Source organism: Nuphar pumila, chromosome 13 (assembly GCF_984573655.1).
Source record: "Nuphar pumila chromosome 13, dmNupPumi1.hap1.1, whole genome shotgun sequence".
Taxonomy (NCBI): domain Eukaryota; kingdom Viridiplantae; phylum Streptophyta; class Magnoliopsida; order Nymphaeales; family Nymphaeaceae; genus Nuphar; species Nuphar pumila.
The window spans coordinates 61,354,239-61,372,540 of record NC_143261.1 but is presented as its reverse complement, the minus strand read 5'-3'; positions in this window follow the sequence as shown (position 1 = coordinate 61,372,540).

Here is an 18,302-nt window from a genome sequence, read left to right as displayed (position 1 = left end):
AGGCTACCTACGTGCTAGTACTAGGCGATAAAAGTCATGCTCAGGAAACCTCATGTAAACATCACTTAGGTGCTTCTAAGTATGCTTGATCTTAATAAAAAAAAGTCTATAAAGACAGAGAATAGCAAGTTATGTTTGTGATTGAAACTTTTTCTTTCTTTTTTTTATTTGAATTCCTGGGTTCTGTTCAACAATCAACATCACATACAAATGTATTTACAGAGTCATGGATTTTCATATTATGTTAAATATGCCGGTTTGCTTTCCTGAGTGCATGTCACAGTGCCATCTTGTGCTAAAGTAGGTGCACAATTTTTACTAATATTAGCGTACATCTTGTAATGGTGTAAGATGTTAATCTTAACATTACAGCCACCTTGAATTTCATATTATACTATAACTGTTTTTTGCATACAATGTTAAAACATATAATTTTAGAAAATTTCTAGATCTTGAAAGCCTTTTATCAATCTTTTCATTTTGAAAATTTATTTTGTGTGTTTCTGAGCCACACAGCAAGCTGGCACATGTGCACTGCCTAGCTCTTTGACTATAAGACATTTAAGCTAGTTCTGATATCCAAATTTCACTTTTTCTTAAAATGATAAGATGGCATCATCATCAAAGAAAGTAGATGGCTAAAAAAAGCGTTCAAACTTCACATTGGAAAAAAATGAGTTAATCCTGGTTATTTGAAGTAGTTTTTGAAGATGTTTGCAAAGTTGATCCCACAGAATTTGCTAATTGCAAGTCATGGGTCACAAAGCCCAAAGACACTAATTAAGCAGGGATGGTCGTTCAAACTAAAAATGACTTAAACATGCCACGTTTATTTAAATTGTTCCAGAACCCAAGGAATCGAGAGAAGCTCAAAAGTCAAAACACATATCCATCTATCCGCATCATCTGGCTTTATTAGCGAGAAGCAACTCCTAAACAATTGAAGGACTTTCTAAAGTTTCTATTGTCAATCATATAAACCCTTTGTTTGGAGTTTATGAGATATATGCTAGATCATAGGAACTGGAAATAAAATATTACTACAATTATAGAATAAGGAAACAAGGTTAGGGTTATAAAGTTAAAATTATATTCCTATGTTCTAAGACAACTATAATACACCTCAGTTATACAAGTAGATAAAGTTATAATACTACCACCTTTAGGAAAAAAATATATGAAAAATAAATTGTATGAAATCAATGGGGATTTATAATAAATATGTCACCATAAAATCCAAGTTCGCCATTTCATCAACTCTCTGATTGCTTTGAAGGACATAGATACAAGAGAAATTTCATTGTGCTGGTCAAGTAGAATAGAAACATGTTTCTAAAGATTTCCAATCTCTAATGGTGTTGGGTCAAACCAAAGTGCATCATCTGACCCAACCTCAGTCTCTTTCTTCCAGAAGGGGTGGGTATTGAGCTGGGTACATGGTGCAGGACAGACTTAGCTTGGGCCTGAAACTGATGGGCCCATGCCTAGGCAATCAGGCCAAGCCTTTGCCATGGGGTGAAGTGTAGCCTGGCCAAAATAAACATGGCACTAGGATGGTTTTGGAAGAAACAGGGCTAAAGATTTAAATAGGTCTTATGCAGATGTCCCTTAAGGATGTGAGGGTTGGATATTCAACTGGCTTAAATCCATTTAGAGGGATTCAGTATAAATTTCAATATCCAATTAGCTAATTAGAACAGACTATCTTTCAGTTTTTTATATCCTAATCCAAATCCAACATAATATCTGGCTTAAAATGTGTGTGTATCATAGTCACCTGTATCGTTAAAGGTAATTTCTCAGTGAGGGTATTTCTCGGAGAGATTTTCAAAAGTTGATAAATCTTGGGAATATCTTGGGAAAATCATGGGAGTTTAAAAAATTGAAAAAAATATAAATAACAACAAAAAAACCTAAGAAAATAATAAGTTTTGTATTATTTTTCTTTCAAAAATATAAAGAAACATGTTTTAAAGGTTTTAAAATATAAAAGAAACAAAAAAATAGGAAATGCAAATTTAATTTAAAAAAAAAACTCAAAAATATCATGATATTTTTTATTTGCTGATATTTTGAAAATATCACGATATATTCCCAATATTATCGGCAAGCTTGAAATTGCTGATAATATCACGATATATTCAAAATATCAGCGATATCGGTGACAATGGTGTGTATATATATATGCATGTACACGTGTGTACATATGTATATGGATATGGTGTTTCTATGGTGGTACTGAACCACCATAACTTATGGTGGTACACACTTGTTTTACACAGATCTAACCTCTAAAAGCAAAAACTAACCTTTGGATCATGTTTAGGATGTTCTATTTTCCATTTTATGCATTAAAGTTTATTTTAATAGGATATTTTAGACCATTTTTTATCCTTATGAATTGTGAGCCTTCGTTTTTTCACCATCTTTGAAACTGTATTATAATCATAGTCACAAATATCGGTCTTGGCTATATCTCGGCTAAGGCAAAATATCTGGATATTATATATTTTTCAATCAATCCCAGGAAAATCTATGAACTTAAAAATAAAATGCAAAAAATAAAAAAAAAACTAGGAAAAACAGTTTTCTTTCCTTCTTCCCTCCTTTTTTTCCTTCCTTTCTTCTTTCTTTTCTGCACCTGATATTATCACACGATATATATATATATAACTGTGACTATGATTATGGTATATTAGACATGATAAAACCTCATAATATAGTAAATAAACTATGTTGAACATGTCTGTGGGGGGTACATCTAACATTTGCTGGTTATATTCATGCAAACAATAGTGCACATCACCATATGGCATCATGGTTCAGAACCAACACACACAAATTACGCTGATAGGATCTGGCTTGCTAAAGGCTTTTCTCACCCATCTCTTCATCCAACTCCAAGTCTGATTAGGTTACATCCTATGTCACATGGGTGTAGGTGCGGGTACGGGTATGGGTACGGGTACGGGTGCAGGTACAGGTGCGGCACAATTTCAAAAATTTTGAAGACGGGGACTCGGCTATATATATTTTAAAAATATATATATAACAATAAATTAATAATAAGATTGTAAATTTTACAGCAAAAATAAAAAAGTAATTCTATTGAAGTAACAACAGAAACTTACCAAAATATAACACATAAAGAAGCTTGTGAGTGTGATAACAACAAAACTTATCATAAATCTGCCTCATCGTCTGAATTAGAGGGAAGAACAAAATTGAGGTAGTCCATGTTGAGAGTATGCAAATCATGTTCTCCCTCCAAGTCAAAATCTTTTGGATTTACATCTCAATACTTAGATGGTTCACAACTACATCAAAATATGACTAACTTAGTATCTAACTTCAAACTTTGAATATAAATATTTAAATACGAACTTTGAATACAAAAGAAAAAAAAGTACATATACTCATCTTTGGTGTGACGAGAAATTAATCGTAGATTAGAGTGAACATAAACCAAATCCTCTGCTCTTTTACTAATGAGTTTGTTTCTTTTAATGTTGTGAATTTGAACATATGTGAGTCCAATTTCTTTCACAACATGATGATGTAGCAAGTTGGGATAACAACTTCATTGCAAGACGTTGCAGATTTGGTGTATCTGATCCATATGTTCCCCACCAATTAAGGGGATCTTCTCCGTCCCTTGCTATGAGTGTTGCTAAAGAATCAAATCTTCCAGTAAAGAACTTTTCAAACTCACTATTTACAACCTTAAACATGTGAGGATCATTAAAAAGTCTTCCCAAATATATCATTTTGTTCCTTGATATCTCAGGATCTTCATTTGGAAAAACACGACCAACACCTGTTGTCAACCATTTTTTTGCATAATATTTTGGATTGAGAGAGTGTGCCATGCAATGCAAAAGTGTATTGCTTTTATCTCATCTTCTCACTAAAACTGAATGTACATAATTGTAAAATTCTGAATCATCAAGTACAACATCTTTCTTCTCATGTTTAAAAATGATACTTTGAACTTTTTCAATCTTATTGTCCCACGTTTCATAAATTCTATGAAGCATGGGTATATCTCTGTCAACTTCTCTCAACATTTCTCAAATAGGCTCTGTAAATTCAACAAAATGTGTAATTTTATCCCACCAAAAATCATCACAGATGCATTTTTTGATAGCTTGAGACTTAACATCATTTTCAGTGCGATAAAAATCTCAATCTTTATCAGCCACCATCATCATCAATGCATTCTTAAGTTGCTTAATTCTTTGCATCATAACAATGAGAAGCAAAATGAGTTTCAGCAACTTTCAGTAACTTGAGATCAGAATGCCGATTAAATATAGAAAGGGCATGATGATGGTTTACAACAAAATTTCTAATATTTTGATCATGCTCTATTTCCTCAATCTATAAACACATTTCATGTGCATGTGCATTATCTTTTGATGGATTGTATATACTCTTAAGTGCCAAATTTAAATTGTGTGCTGCACAAGGAGTCCAAAAAATATGTGAATACGTATCTTCACTTGCCAAATTCATTCATGCACGATTGCAAACTGAACCGTTGTCAGTAATGATTTGCACCACACTTTCTTCACCCACTTCTTTTATCACTTCAACAAATAATCTCTTTAAATATTCAGCATCTTTATACTCCCCAGATGCATCAAGAGTCTTCAAAAAGATTGGCTCATTAAGTGAGTAAGCATTGAAGTTTATCAGTGGACGCCTTTGTATATCAGTCCACCCATCAGAAACAATAGACACTCCATGACATTTTCATGCAAATTTTTTGGTCTCTAACAAGTCTTTAATTCTATTTTTTTCCTCTGCAAGAAAAACTGTTCTTAGTTTTTCTGAACTAGGAGGCATATAACCACTCAAATTACAATTAGTGAAAGATGTAATCATATCTTTCCAGTATGGACTTCTAGCTACATTAAAAAGAATTGAGCTTGAGTAAAAGAATCGACCAATCTTTTTATCAATTTCTGCTCTTGCCATGTTTTTGAACGATCCTTGTATTGTTTTATTGCCTTCCATCTTTCTTTTCTTCAAAAACTCGAATCGCTTCTCATCTCTGCAATTTTCTTCTTTTCAGCTTCCTCTTGTTCTTTCTTTAATTGCTTTAACAAGTCTTTATCAACCCCAGAACATTGCCTAATTCCTTGACCACGAATATGCAAAAGATGTGCTTTCACACGCGTATAAGAACCCATGAAAACAATCGTACATAAATTACAATGAAACTGCACATTCCCACCACTACCACCACTAGCTTTTTATCCCTTTTGTCACAAGCCTCCAAAGTGGTTAAGAAACTTCTAATTCAGAGTTCAACTTGAACCAACTCTATTGACACCACTAGAACTCGCCATTATATCTGAAAAGTGAAAAGTGAATAGAAAATATGTAAATAAAGTTAATAAACACTTCAAAAAAATAGTAACAAGAGCTCCACCCCTCTAACTGTGTGCCTGATAGAAAATAACAAAGGCAGGGGTTGAGGCAAGGGGGATAGCCCCCTATCAGAAAACAGATCTGAGGCGGGCTCCGCCCCCTGCCGAAAACCTACGACTGAGGTAGGGGGTGGAGACCCTTGCCGGAAAACAGATCTGAGGCAGGGGGCAGCCCCCTGCCGAAAAACAGATTTGAGGCAGGGGAGCCCCCTGCCGGAAAATAAACTGAGACAGGGGCCTCCACCCCCTGTTGGAAAACACGAACGAGGTAGGGGGCTCCGCCCCCTGCCAAAAAATAAACTGAGGCAGGGGGCGAAGTCCCCTAATGGAAAACAGATCCGACGCAGGGGGTAGCCCCCTGCCGGAAAATAGATCTGAGGCAGGGGGCGGAGCCCCCTACCGGAAAACAGATCTGACGTAGGGGGCAGCCCCCTGTCGAAAAACAAATCTGAGGCACGGGAGCCCCCTGCTGAAAAATAAACTCAAGTAGGGGCCACCATCCCCTGCCGGAAAACACGAACGAGGCAGGGGGATCCGCCCCCTACCGGACGAAGGGGAAGAAGAACGGAAGAGGGAGGAGTGCATACATGAGAGGACCGGTGGCTGGGGTCGCCGATGGCTGGCTGCGGCTACGATCGTCAGGGTCTGGGTCGCCGGCGAGACTGAAGGGGACGATGAGCGAGGGACGGCTGGGGGAGAGGGAAAGATCAGCGGGGAGGGGTCTGTCGTAAGCCCCTCCCCTTGCGAAGCCTCTTTAGGGTTCGGCCCCGACCCCGATAAACATTTTGGATCCAGATCAGGTCCGGATCGGACCCGACCCGAGTCCAAAATAAATTTTAAATATGGATAACAATAGGCTCGGTCAAAGTTGACCAAGTCTATAAAGTGGACAGACTCGGCCCCGATGCATTGACCGAGTCCAACACTTGTTGACTGAGTCTGCCCCGTGTCTGAAGCCGCACCCGTGTCGGCGCGTGTCGACACGGGTGCATCGACCTCCTAACCGAGTCCATGTGACATCGGTTATATCCAATTATGCCTACATTAAAACCACATCCAACCGAGTTACATCCCCAGATGTGTCTGACATCTATCCAGCTATATCTTGATCATGTGGCTTGATCAAATTGCAAATTCTGCAGTCCAATCTACAGAATTGGAAGTGTCAATGACTCTTAAGGAAATGAGAAGGTTTGTTTGTTACATACATAATGTTCATAATTTCGCAAGGTTGAGGTTCAATCGACTACACTGTACAAGTATTATAAATTGTGCTTTTGTTCTTTCAGAATTTTTTTTTCTTTTTTTGGATATTAAGTATTATTAGGAGTTTCCCATTATCAAAGAAGGCACCAAACAAGGGCCTAGCAAGTTTCACAGAGAGAGAAAGTGAAGGAGTGGGGGGAGATGGTTTACTAGATCTGAGGAATTTTCTTTATATTGTAACATCATATTTCATATATATAGGTTCTACATAAATATTTCCTCTTGAAAGGTTAAGCTTTTTGATATACTATAACCAAAAAGGGTACCAAAACATCCAATAATGCATAATATTACAATATTCAATAACCTAAAATCTTAGACTTTTTAATGTATTCAATAACTGCAATATTCTACATTATGCATAGATGGACAAGCAGGAACAATTAGACACGATAACTAGCAAACTAATTTGGCTTTTAAAATTGTGATATGCATGAGCTGAAAAACTGACCTCCGTCTTGGTTTTGAGGGCATGCTGCAAAACCTTGGAAAGGTGTTGTATAAGGATGAATGCCTTCTGGTAAGACTTAGCAATATCTAGTGAGTACAACTCCACAACAGAATCAGCAAGAAACTGGATATGTTTTATGTTTTCCGGTTCAACAAATTTGGAGTGTGCCAAAAATGTTCTGTACATGTTCGTTAGGAAGGAATCATAGCAATCTGAATTTAACTGCAGAACCATGCTTCGGATGAGTAAGAATGCTGCCAAAGAGACTCTCCCTCCTCCAGTTGCCCATAGGTGGATGGCAATCTGCAATCACCTCACATATGAGATAATAAAAATCCATTAAGTGATAAGTTATTAGACATTCATCACAAGAATGCCCTTGCAATAGCCGAGTGTAACAACAACGGTTCAAATCAATCTCATGTATAATGATAATAAGTTAACTATAGGGGTTCCAATCTATGTGACCTCCGGGCAGATTAAGTACACCTCTTCCCATGTGATGGACAAGCACTTTGAGACAAACAAGGAAAAAACCTTTCTCAAAATATGAATTATTATGAAATAATAGATGCAAACACCTAAAAAGGGTTTTCCATCTGCAATAAATGAATTTTGTGAAATAACCACATTTGCTCATTAAAAAATTTAGCACTGAAACCCCTTGTTCCCTACGTCTTTCCTCATAAAGAAAACTTTTCTCCCAAAGAAATACCAAATATATCCTTTCTGCTGTACCAGCAGGATCATGCAATATAGATCCTGGAAACTTCATTGCATTTAAAAGAAGTCTCACGATTTTGCCGTAGAAATGGCCTAATGTAATGAACAAAGCATAAAACTAAAAAACAAACATGTTTTTTGGAAAAACACAGACATGACCACGTCAGCACACAAATACAAGCATGCACATGGATAGCATGGGGCACATCCATGCATGTTTACGCATACATATGCATATCTTTTGCTTCTCAATAGATTCTAGCTTGTTCAACAACAGTTACCTTGCTAAGCCTTTGTAGCAAAACCGGAAATGCAACTAAAAATATAACTGAATCTCTGAGCCGAGAAAGGACGAAGACAATTATCTGTGTATCTGTAGCCTGAGTCAGAAGATACAATGTACTTTTGATGTAAGACTTAACCAGTGGTTTCACTGAGGCCCATTTTGAAGTATTTTGCAAGCTCAGTACAGTGTCCTTGCAACCAGAGCTTGACATTCCCAATAATCTTCGGAATATACTGTCTGCTTCATGAAGCACAATTAACAAAACCTTGCAGAAAGCTGCTCTTGTCTGAATCTTGTATAATAGAGCATCAGAGTTATCACTTCCATAATGGCATGCAACCCAGAATCCATTTAACAGATTAGGAAGCACAGAGATGTTTTGTTGATTCATGATCTGTTTGCACCATGAATCAATGGAGAAACTTGTGAGGATTTTATGTTCACATAAACTTGAATTTTCCCCGGTTTTGTTGCTGCTGCTCTCATTTGGTTCACCTTCATCATCTGAAAGCTGTCATGTGAAGGCTAACAAAGTAAGCAACACATAAAAGTTGAGAATAAGTGAACACAGGAAAGAAAGAATCAAGAAATAGCCCAAATAATGGCATCAAACAGAATAAACAATATTTTAGAAATTTTTATATCACAGTAGTATAAAATATAAATCAATGATCAACAAGCAATAAAATAGGTAGACATGCATTATATAAATATAAAAAATATATATTATCATAGTCACAAATATTGGTCTCAGACATATCTTAGCAAGGCAATTTCTCTAGGTTTGGTTGATAAATATAAACTTGGTGCTTAAAATTTTTTTAAAAACAGTAGCAATAAGTGAGAAAAGCAACACATAATACAAAAAATAAGTAAAAAAACAAAAGAAAGAAGAAAAACATAGTTAAGATATAATAAAAAGTAAAAGGCAACTTATAATATCATGATATTATCACGATAATATCATGACATATATAAATTTATGATATTTTTAAAATATTGTGATATTTTACCTTTAATATCGTTTTATGAATTTACAGCTATATTCTCGCTTCTTATGTTAAATCACATATGAGACTTATGTATCATATGTGTATTACATTTAGTGTGGTACCCCCTCTTTGTATTTATGTGTACATTTCATTTTTTCAGGGGTACTTATGGATTTTAGCATTAGTTAGTGGTAAGCTTAGTTGTCAAAGGTGGTGCCTAGGCATAAGCCTAGGTCGGTATTTTTTTCCGTTGACTGTTGTCAACATGTATAAAAGGGGGAAAAGGGTCATTTTCCCCTTTTTTAGCTCCACTCTCTCTCGCTCCGTTCTCTCTCCTTTCTCTCGCTAGGGCAGAGCCGAAGAAGGTCAACCTTCTCCTCCCTCTACAGGTACCGCTACCTCTCTCTCTCTCTCTCTGTCTCTCTCTCTTAAAAGTTGTACTCTCCATATGAACCTTATAAACAAAGGTAAGTGAAGAAAAAGAATTAAAGTATTCTAATAATGTGTTCAGTGTTTCAAGCTGTTGGTGCCACGGTTTTCTTCATCATATTTTGGGACATTATTTGGTAGCATTTTGTTTAACATTTCACATTTTTTTTAACATTTTTAAACTGTCCTTTTGAGTTCACACTTCACAGTTTGGGCTGGCTCCGTGGTGTGATTCCAATGATGTGAGTGTGATATATTTGATCAGAATATAAATCTAGAAAGATCAAATGCTCAGTGATGGCTTGCCTATAAAAAAAAAGAGTGATGAAGCAAACTGTTGGGTGTCATATTTGTACTAAATAGACATTATTGGTTTATTAGGATCACTTTATACCAAGGTTGCCAGACTAGGAAACAGAAGCGGGAAACGATACAGAAAGCGGAAGCGAGAGCAATGCATTTTAAAATATATAGGAAGCGGGAAGCGAAGAATAAATAAAAGAAATATATGAATTGAATGAAAATCAAAATGAAACACAAATAAAAACTAAAATAAAAGTGACGAATATTAAATTTCATGTTTTTTTAGTGTAAGAATTAAATGTATAACAAAATCTAAAAATGATGACTACCAATTTAGAGAAAGCACATGGAAGTGAGAGGGAAAAGTGAGAGAAAACACATAAAAAACAAGAAAAGTTGAGTAAGAGAACATATAAGAAGAATAGATGAGGCGTGTGGAAAGCATAGGAGAAGCATGGGGGAATCGAGGTTCTCATCAAGTTTCGGAAGCGAGGAGTATCACGCTTCTGAAGCGAGTTTTCAGGAAGCGAGCTTCCCACCTATCTAAGAAGCTTCCGGTAGCTCTGCTTTATACACCAGTGTAAAGAGTATCTCCATGAAATTGGGATCAATGCTGCCATGAATAATATTTTCATCTATGTTGTGGCAGTTATGTTTTTCTCTTTTTTTCCTCTTATAAACCAAACATTTTCGCTTGTTGGCTTTTGTAAATTTCCTTTTGACTTTTTCTCTAAATTACTGATTCTATGAAAGAAAACCAATCATTTTTTGAAAATCCCCTACAAATTCCCGTGCGGACAAGTTAGAAATTCTTCTAAAAAGATTTACTGTGATCCAAACAAATCTCAGCCACACTCCAATTTTTGTTACTGGCTATTTCCAATGTTGCATGTGTGGGCACAGATATACATTTGTTAGGGTATAAGTGCACAGATAAACATTTGTTTGGGTATAAGTTCACAGATCTCATCTTGGGCAGTCAATGGGCCGGATCCATGTCTGGTATCTGACTGAGCCCAAACCCAAACATCAGGATAGGCATAAAATAATGACCAGAACCCAACTCAAATTAGGTTTAACTATGTTTTTTGGGGGACATTTTTAAAAAAACACCTAAATTTTGGTTGATTATAAAAAACACATCTAAGTTTTCAATATTGTTAAAAACACACCTAAACTTTTTTATAGTTAATAAAAAACCTAGGGTTTGCTCCTGTTAAAGTTGTCTTTAAATGTGTGCTGCAATTACAAAAAAAAACTTAAGGGTTTTTTTATTATGAATTCATATTTTGCTGATATGTTATTTGTTGCTTACTCCTTTTTATTTAGCAAATTTAGATGTTGCCTTTTTTTAGATTCTTATCATTTTTTAGAACAATGGAAGGGGGTTTCATCTGCAAGTGCTAGTGGGTCCACATTTTCAAATTTGGAACATATTCAGAACTTTAAGAGAAAATCAGGTGATCCAGCATGGGAGTGGGCCTATATTAAGAATAAACAAGATCTGAATTCTGTGACATACGTTAAATGTTGAACTTATAAAGGATGTATATATAAAATAAAACGGCATCTACTTGGGATTGGAAGAAAAGTGAAGGCTTATAATAAAACAATGGCAGAAATCAAGCAAGTACTTTCTAAGTACATGGAGGAATCAAAGAAGAATAGAGATGAAAAAAATAAGAGAGAGACAGTTAATATATACGAAAGAAATGAAAGTTTATTCTCAGCTTCCGATTATGGCGAAGGACGTGAATGCAGTTTCATAGATGGAGGGGAGTAGTACATTCGGCTTTAGACCAAAAGGGCTATGGATCTATACTTTCAAAGTGATTCAACAGAGAAAGGAAGGCAAGCAAACAAACAAACTATGTTTGAAAATTGCTTCAAAAAGGAAAAAAGAGAAACAGTGTACGAGTACATTAATAGGTGATTTTATGACGGTGGAATACCTTTTAATACAGCGAAGTTGCCTTCATTTTACAGTATGATTGAAGCTATAGGCCAATTTGAACCAGGGATGAAGCCTCCATCATATCACGAGTTGCGAGAACTACTTTTGAATAAAGAAATGAAGAAAATGAAGGAGTTCTTGGACCAATACAAAGTGCATTGGTCCAAACATGGATACAAAAGGGTGTACACTCATTAATTTTTTTGTTAATTGCCTTTTGGGAACAATGTTTTTGAAATCAGTTGATGCATCAAATGAAGTAAAAGATGCAAATTTGCTTTTTGCATTGTTGAATGATATTGTTGAAGTTTGGGAGGAGAATATGGTTCAAGTTGTTATTGATAATACCTCAAACTATGTGAAAGCAGGTAAATTATTTGTGGATAAGAGAAAGCATTTAGTTTGGACTCTTTGTTTGCACATTGTATAGATATGATGTTGGAATATATAGGATAATTGAAAGAGTTGAAGAACATTTCCGGAAAAGCAAGGCAATTGGTGGTATTCATTACAAACATTCTCAAGTGTTGAGTATGATGAGAGCACACACACAAAAGGACTTACATAGGTCTGCAGTGACAAAATTTGCCATTTTTTTACTCTAGAAAGCATATATAATTGGAAAAAATGCCTAAAGTTCATATTTCTTAGAGATGATTGGGAAAAAAATAGTTTTTCAAAAACGTCAGTTGGTAAAAGACGTGAAAGCATGATTTTGAGTTCAAAATTTTAGAAGAGAGTGAGTTGTGCTCTGAAAACAATCTTCCCCTTGTTTGACATGCTTCGATTGGTTGATAGCGATGAAAAGCCTGCTATGAGTTACATCTACAAGAAAATGGATCGTGGAAAGGAAAAAATAAAAGTATAATTATAAATTAATTTTTTTGTATTCTACTAATTATAAATTACATTTTATTTTAGCTTCTATAATGGTTACTTTCAATTCTTTTACTTAGTAGGTAAATGTGTGTGATGATAAACAAATATACGGCTGGATTTGGGAGATAATCGATAAAAGGTGGAGCAATCAATTGCACAAACCTTTGCATGCAACAAACCTATATTTAAATCCAGCCATATATTATAAGTATAAAAATATCGAGTCCAATGAGGAGATAAAGAATGACTTATATGATTGTGCCAATCGTCTTGTTCAAAGCGAAGAGGATCGAGACACACTACTAGACCAACTCATAAGATATAGAACTGCTATTGGGCCTTTTGAAATGGAGTTAGCAAAGAGGAAGAAGAAAGTGTAAACCAGAGTTACCGAAAGCCCCTAGGTAAAAGGGGAAGCGCGCTTCCCCGAAGCGCGCTTCGGAAGCACGAAACGTCGCACTTCCGAAATGTGTGGGGATGCATCCCCCTTCTTTGGGAAGCGCGCTTCCCCCTCGCTTCCCCCATGCTTCCCCATTTTTTCATTTTTTTTGCTTCCCCCTCGCTTCCGGATCGCTTCCTAGGTCGCTTCTGGTTCGCTTCCTTGGTCGCTTCCGAGACGGTTCGTAATTTTCTTCTTAGTGGTCCCACGCTTCCCCGCTTCCTAAATTTTTGAAAGTGTCTCGCTTCCCGCTCTCGCTTCTCGTATCGTTTCCCGCTCCCGCTTCCTTGACTGGTAACTCTGGTGTAAACCCTAGGTAAGATGATTAAATTTCATATAACCCCTTTTGCATTATTTTTATAACTTATATACAGTTGAGAGTTATTATCGTGAGGGGTTTATTGGAAATCAGAAAAGTTATTAGTTGGTCTTGTTTATATTTTAACTTTTAATGGTCTCTTTTGTAATTTTCTTTATTGACCCTAATCACTACTTAAGGGTGATTAGGGCTAATCGTGAAGGTACTTTTCTATCTTTTCTCAAACCAAGTTTCAACATGGTATCAAAGCCTCTCGTTCTTGGGAGAATCTAACGCCTAGGTTGAATTTCTTTCTTCCCTCTTTATCATAGTTTTTTTCTTTCTTCTTCTCTCCTCCTAGCCTATATCTAGTTTGTTCGATCTTCCTTCTGATCGAACCCTAGGTTATTTCCTCAGTCTCACGACCTGGGATCTGACTAGTTCTACACAATATGCAGATCTAATCAGACACCCTAGATCGTGTGTTCCTCTTTTGCTCCTTGTTGATGACGCCTCAATAATATTGATGGATCATGGTGCATCAGATCTACCATCATGTGGAGATTGCGTGGAGCAGATCTGACATCATGATCGTGTTGCATCAGATCAGCAATCATTTTGTGATTGGGTGGAGCAGATCTGAGATCGTGCAGTAATTGGATGTCGTGTAGCGTGGAGCGTTGATGTTGGATCAGATCTGAATGGTGTGGTTGACTGACTGTTGCTCGTATCAGAGTCGTGTTGATGTGGTAGGTGTTAAATCTGTAGTGCTTGCTGTCGTTGGAATCAGATTTGCTCGTATCAGAGTCGTGTTGATGTGGTAGGCGTTAAATCTGTAGTGCTTGCTGTTGTTGGAATCAGATTTAATCAGATCTGATTAATTTTTGTTGAAGTTCAGATGTGAAATCAATTTTTGTCATCTAAAATTAATTTTTATAGTGGTGATCAGATTTATTATCTTGCTGGTGGCGTCTGTGATATATATATATATATATTGCAAGACAAGGATTTTATTTCAGCTGGAATCTATTTCTTTACTATCAGTTTGCTCGTGATTACTTTCTGGTTATTATTATTATCCGGCTCATTAGCTAGCTACTGTCAGCAGTGAAATACCATGGCTGAAATAAAGTCCAGTGATGGTGAACAAAGGTTTGAAGTGTCTGCAGAGTACAAAGCTTTTGCTAATCCCTTCTCTTATGGGTCGTCCGTAAAGCTGGACGACAATAATTATAAAAGGTGGTCGAGGACTTTTATGATGTCTGTGTCAGGACATCGTCGAAAACATATTTTGTTAAAAAAGGAACCAACAGAGAAAACTGGGAAATATGCCACATGGTAGGAAGATAATGACATTGTTATGTCTTGGATTATGAACAGTGTTCAGCCACATATTGCAGACGGCTTAATTTACTATTCTACTGCAAAGGAGATGTGGGATTCATTACGTGACACGTACTCTCAAGACAAAAATGTCAGTAGAATTTTGTAAGTTGAGCAAGAGATATTTCAGTTGCAGCAGGGTGATCAGAATCTTTCCCAATATTATGCATCAGTTAAATCAGCCTATAAAAGGCTCAACTCTGTTCGTCCTCCCTGCTGCACTAATCATAAAACCCATCAGGAGTAGACTATGGTGGCTCGTTTTCTATCAGGATTATCTCCAGATTACTCAGTAGCCAAGGTGCAAATGCTTACTAGCTCAGAGATCCCTACTCTAGCTGATGCCTACAACCGGTTAAGTCGTCTTGCTGTTACCTTTCCTCCGCCTCATGGAGACTCTCAGACTTCAGCTCTTGTTGTCACTGGTGGAGGAGGGCATGGTTTACCTAGTTCTTCCAGAGGCAGAGGTCGTGGAAGAGGCAGTGGAGGTCGTAGCAGGCTTCAGTGTACATATTGTGGCAAGCAAGGGCACCTTGAGGATCGTTGTTGGGATAAGAACCCTAGAAGTTGCCCTCAGAGCTCATTATCGTTCCCCAAAGCAACAACTCTGGTTGTCTCTTCCATCACTGAACCTGTGCCTACTTCTTCAACCAATACGATTACTCTCAGTCGTGCAGAATATGATCAGCTTCTTTCTCAGAGTTCTGCATTTGTGTCTGCCTCTATTGTAGTGACTGATGTGGCATGCTCTGTGGGTACTCAGTTGGATGATGGAGGTAAGATATGGATTATTGATTCTGGCGCCTCTCAACACTTTTGTGGAGATTCACATAGTTTCTCTACACTGGTTCATACATCTTTTCTTCGTCATGTTAAATTGGCAGATGGTAGATTATCCCCAATGGTGGGGCAAGGAGATGTGCATTTTACCCCTACATTACGGATTCAATATGTTCTCCACGCTCCACAGTTTCCTAAGAATTTATTATCCGTAAGCCAGCTTACAAAAGAACTAAATTGTCGAGTTATATTTGACCCGGGTTCTTGTGTATTTCAGGATTTGCTGCCTGGGAAGAAGATTGGTGGAGGCCATGAGGAGGGAGGTGTTTATATCTTACACAACCTGTTGGAGTAGCAACTTCGTGTGTGGAATTGAGTTCTAATTCCTACCAATGGCATCTCATATTGGGTCATTCTTCTCTTTCCAAGCTTCAAAGAGTCATTCCACAGGTCTCTCCTACAGCGTCCTTTCAGTGTGAAGCATGTCAGTTGGGAAAGCATCATCGTAGTTCTTTTTCTTTAAGTCAGAGTTATACTAGTCAAAGTCCTTTTGATCTAATTCATGTTGATGTTTGGGGGCCTAGTCGGGTTCCTAATAGGTTTCAGTCCAAGTATTACCTTGTCATTGTTGATGACTACTCTAGAGTGTCTTGGGTCTTTTTAATAAAGGAGAGATCTGAAGTCTTGTGTATTCTCCAATCTTTTATTCTTGAAATAAATACTCAATTTGGTTCCATTGTTAAAATTGTTCGCATTGATAATGCTCTTGAATTCAAATCTAGCAAACTATTACAATTTTATCGGGATAATGGGATTTGCCCTCAATTTTCATGTGCCCATACGTCCCAGCAAAATGGGGGTAGCTGAAAGAAAACACCGACACCTTTTGAAAGTAACTCGAACCCTTATGATTCAAACAAACATGCCAGCTTCTTTTTGGGGAGATGCCCTTCTTACTTCTTGTTACCTTATTAACAGAATGCCTTCTACTGCTCTTAATGACCAAATTCCTATCAGACAACTTTATCCTGATTGTTCTTTGTTCAAAGTTTCTCCTAAGGTATTTAGTTGTGTTTGTTTTGTGCAAAAACTTGGACCTACTAGGGACAAACTAGCTGCACAGGCAACTAAGTGTGTCTTCCTTGGGTATCCAAAAAACCAAAAAGGGTACAAATGTCTTGACCCCATTGCTCGTAAAGAGTATATCAGTGCGGATGTCACATTCTTTGAGACCATTCCTTACTTCTCGCCGTGCGCATCTCGTGTGAATCCTGATATATCCACATCATTTCCCTTACCCATTCCTCCCATTCCTTTGGAGTCAGTTCCTTTATTGCCTTCATTATGTTCTGATCCCTCTTCAACTCGGTTCCATGATCCTCCACTGGTGTATACTCGTCGTCAAGCCTCCTCTCGTGGCCCTTCATCGTCTTCTTCTCCTGCAGTCAGTGATCCTGATTATGTTGATGATTCTATTGCTTATCCTGATGATCGTAGAGCAGATCCTGAGATTAAAAATGATTTGCCCATAGCCCTAAGGAAAGGCATGCGTCAGTGTACTCTGCACCCAATTTCAAAGTTTGTGTCCACAGACAAGATTGGAAAGAGCATGCAAAACTTTCTATCTGCTTTATCTGCCATCTCCAGTCCTATCAAACATCAACAGGCTTTATTAGATCCTCAATGGAAACAAGCAATGCAAGAAAAAATGGACGCCTTGATTTCTCAAGGGACTTGGGAGCTTGTCGATCCTCCTTCTGATGCAGACATTGTTGGTTGTAAGTGGGTGTACACTATTAAATATCATTTTGATGGCACTCTGGAGAGACACAAAGCTCGTCTAGTAGCCAAAGGCTACACCCAAACATATGGGGTGGACTTCTTTGAGACTTTCTCTCCCGTAGCCAGAATGGGCACTATACGCTTAGTTACTTCTGTGGTTGTTCATCATGGGTGGAGTATGACTCGGCTTGATGTGAAGAATGCTTTTCTGTATGGGGATCTATCAGAGACGGTCTACATGCAACAACCGCCTGGCTTCGAACGACAGGGAGAGTGTGGCAAAGTGTGCAAACTAAAAAAGGCAATATATGGCCTAAAGCAAAGCCCGCGTGCATGGTTTCACAAATTGTTTGAGGTGATATCTAAATTTGGTTTTCAGAGGTCACCATCAAATCATTCTTTGTTCATAAAGAATAGCTCTAAGGGTTTTGTGACTATGGTTGTTTATGTTGATATAATTTTAACTGGAGATAATGAGCAGGAGATTTCAAGCACCAAGGCATATCTACAGAAATACTTTATTACAAAGGATCTGGGTCCTCTCAAGTACTTGTTGGGAATCGAAGTAGCAAGAAATAGAGAAGGTATGGTTCTTTCTCAGAGTAAATATGTGCTTGATCTTTTACAGGAGACAGGGATGCTTGGTGCAAAACCAGCCACTATTCCCATGAATCCTAAACTGTTCTTGTATGACGAGCAATCTGAGGCAGTTGATAGTAAGTCCTATAGGACTCTCATTGGTAAACTTCTCTATGTTACTGTAACTAGGCCTGACATATCATTTGTTGTTGGCAAATTGAGTCAATTCATGGATAAACCAAGAAAAGTTCATTGGGAGGCAGCTATGATGGTTCTTAAATACCTGAAGACATCTCCAGGAAAAGGTCTATTGTTTACAAAAG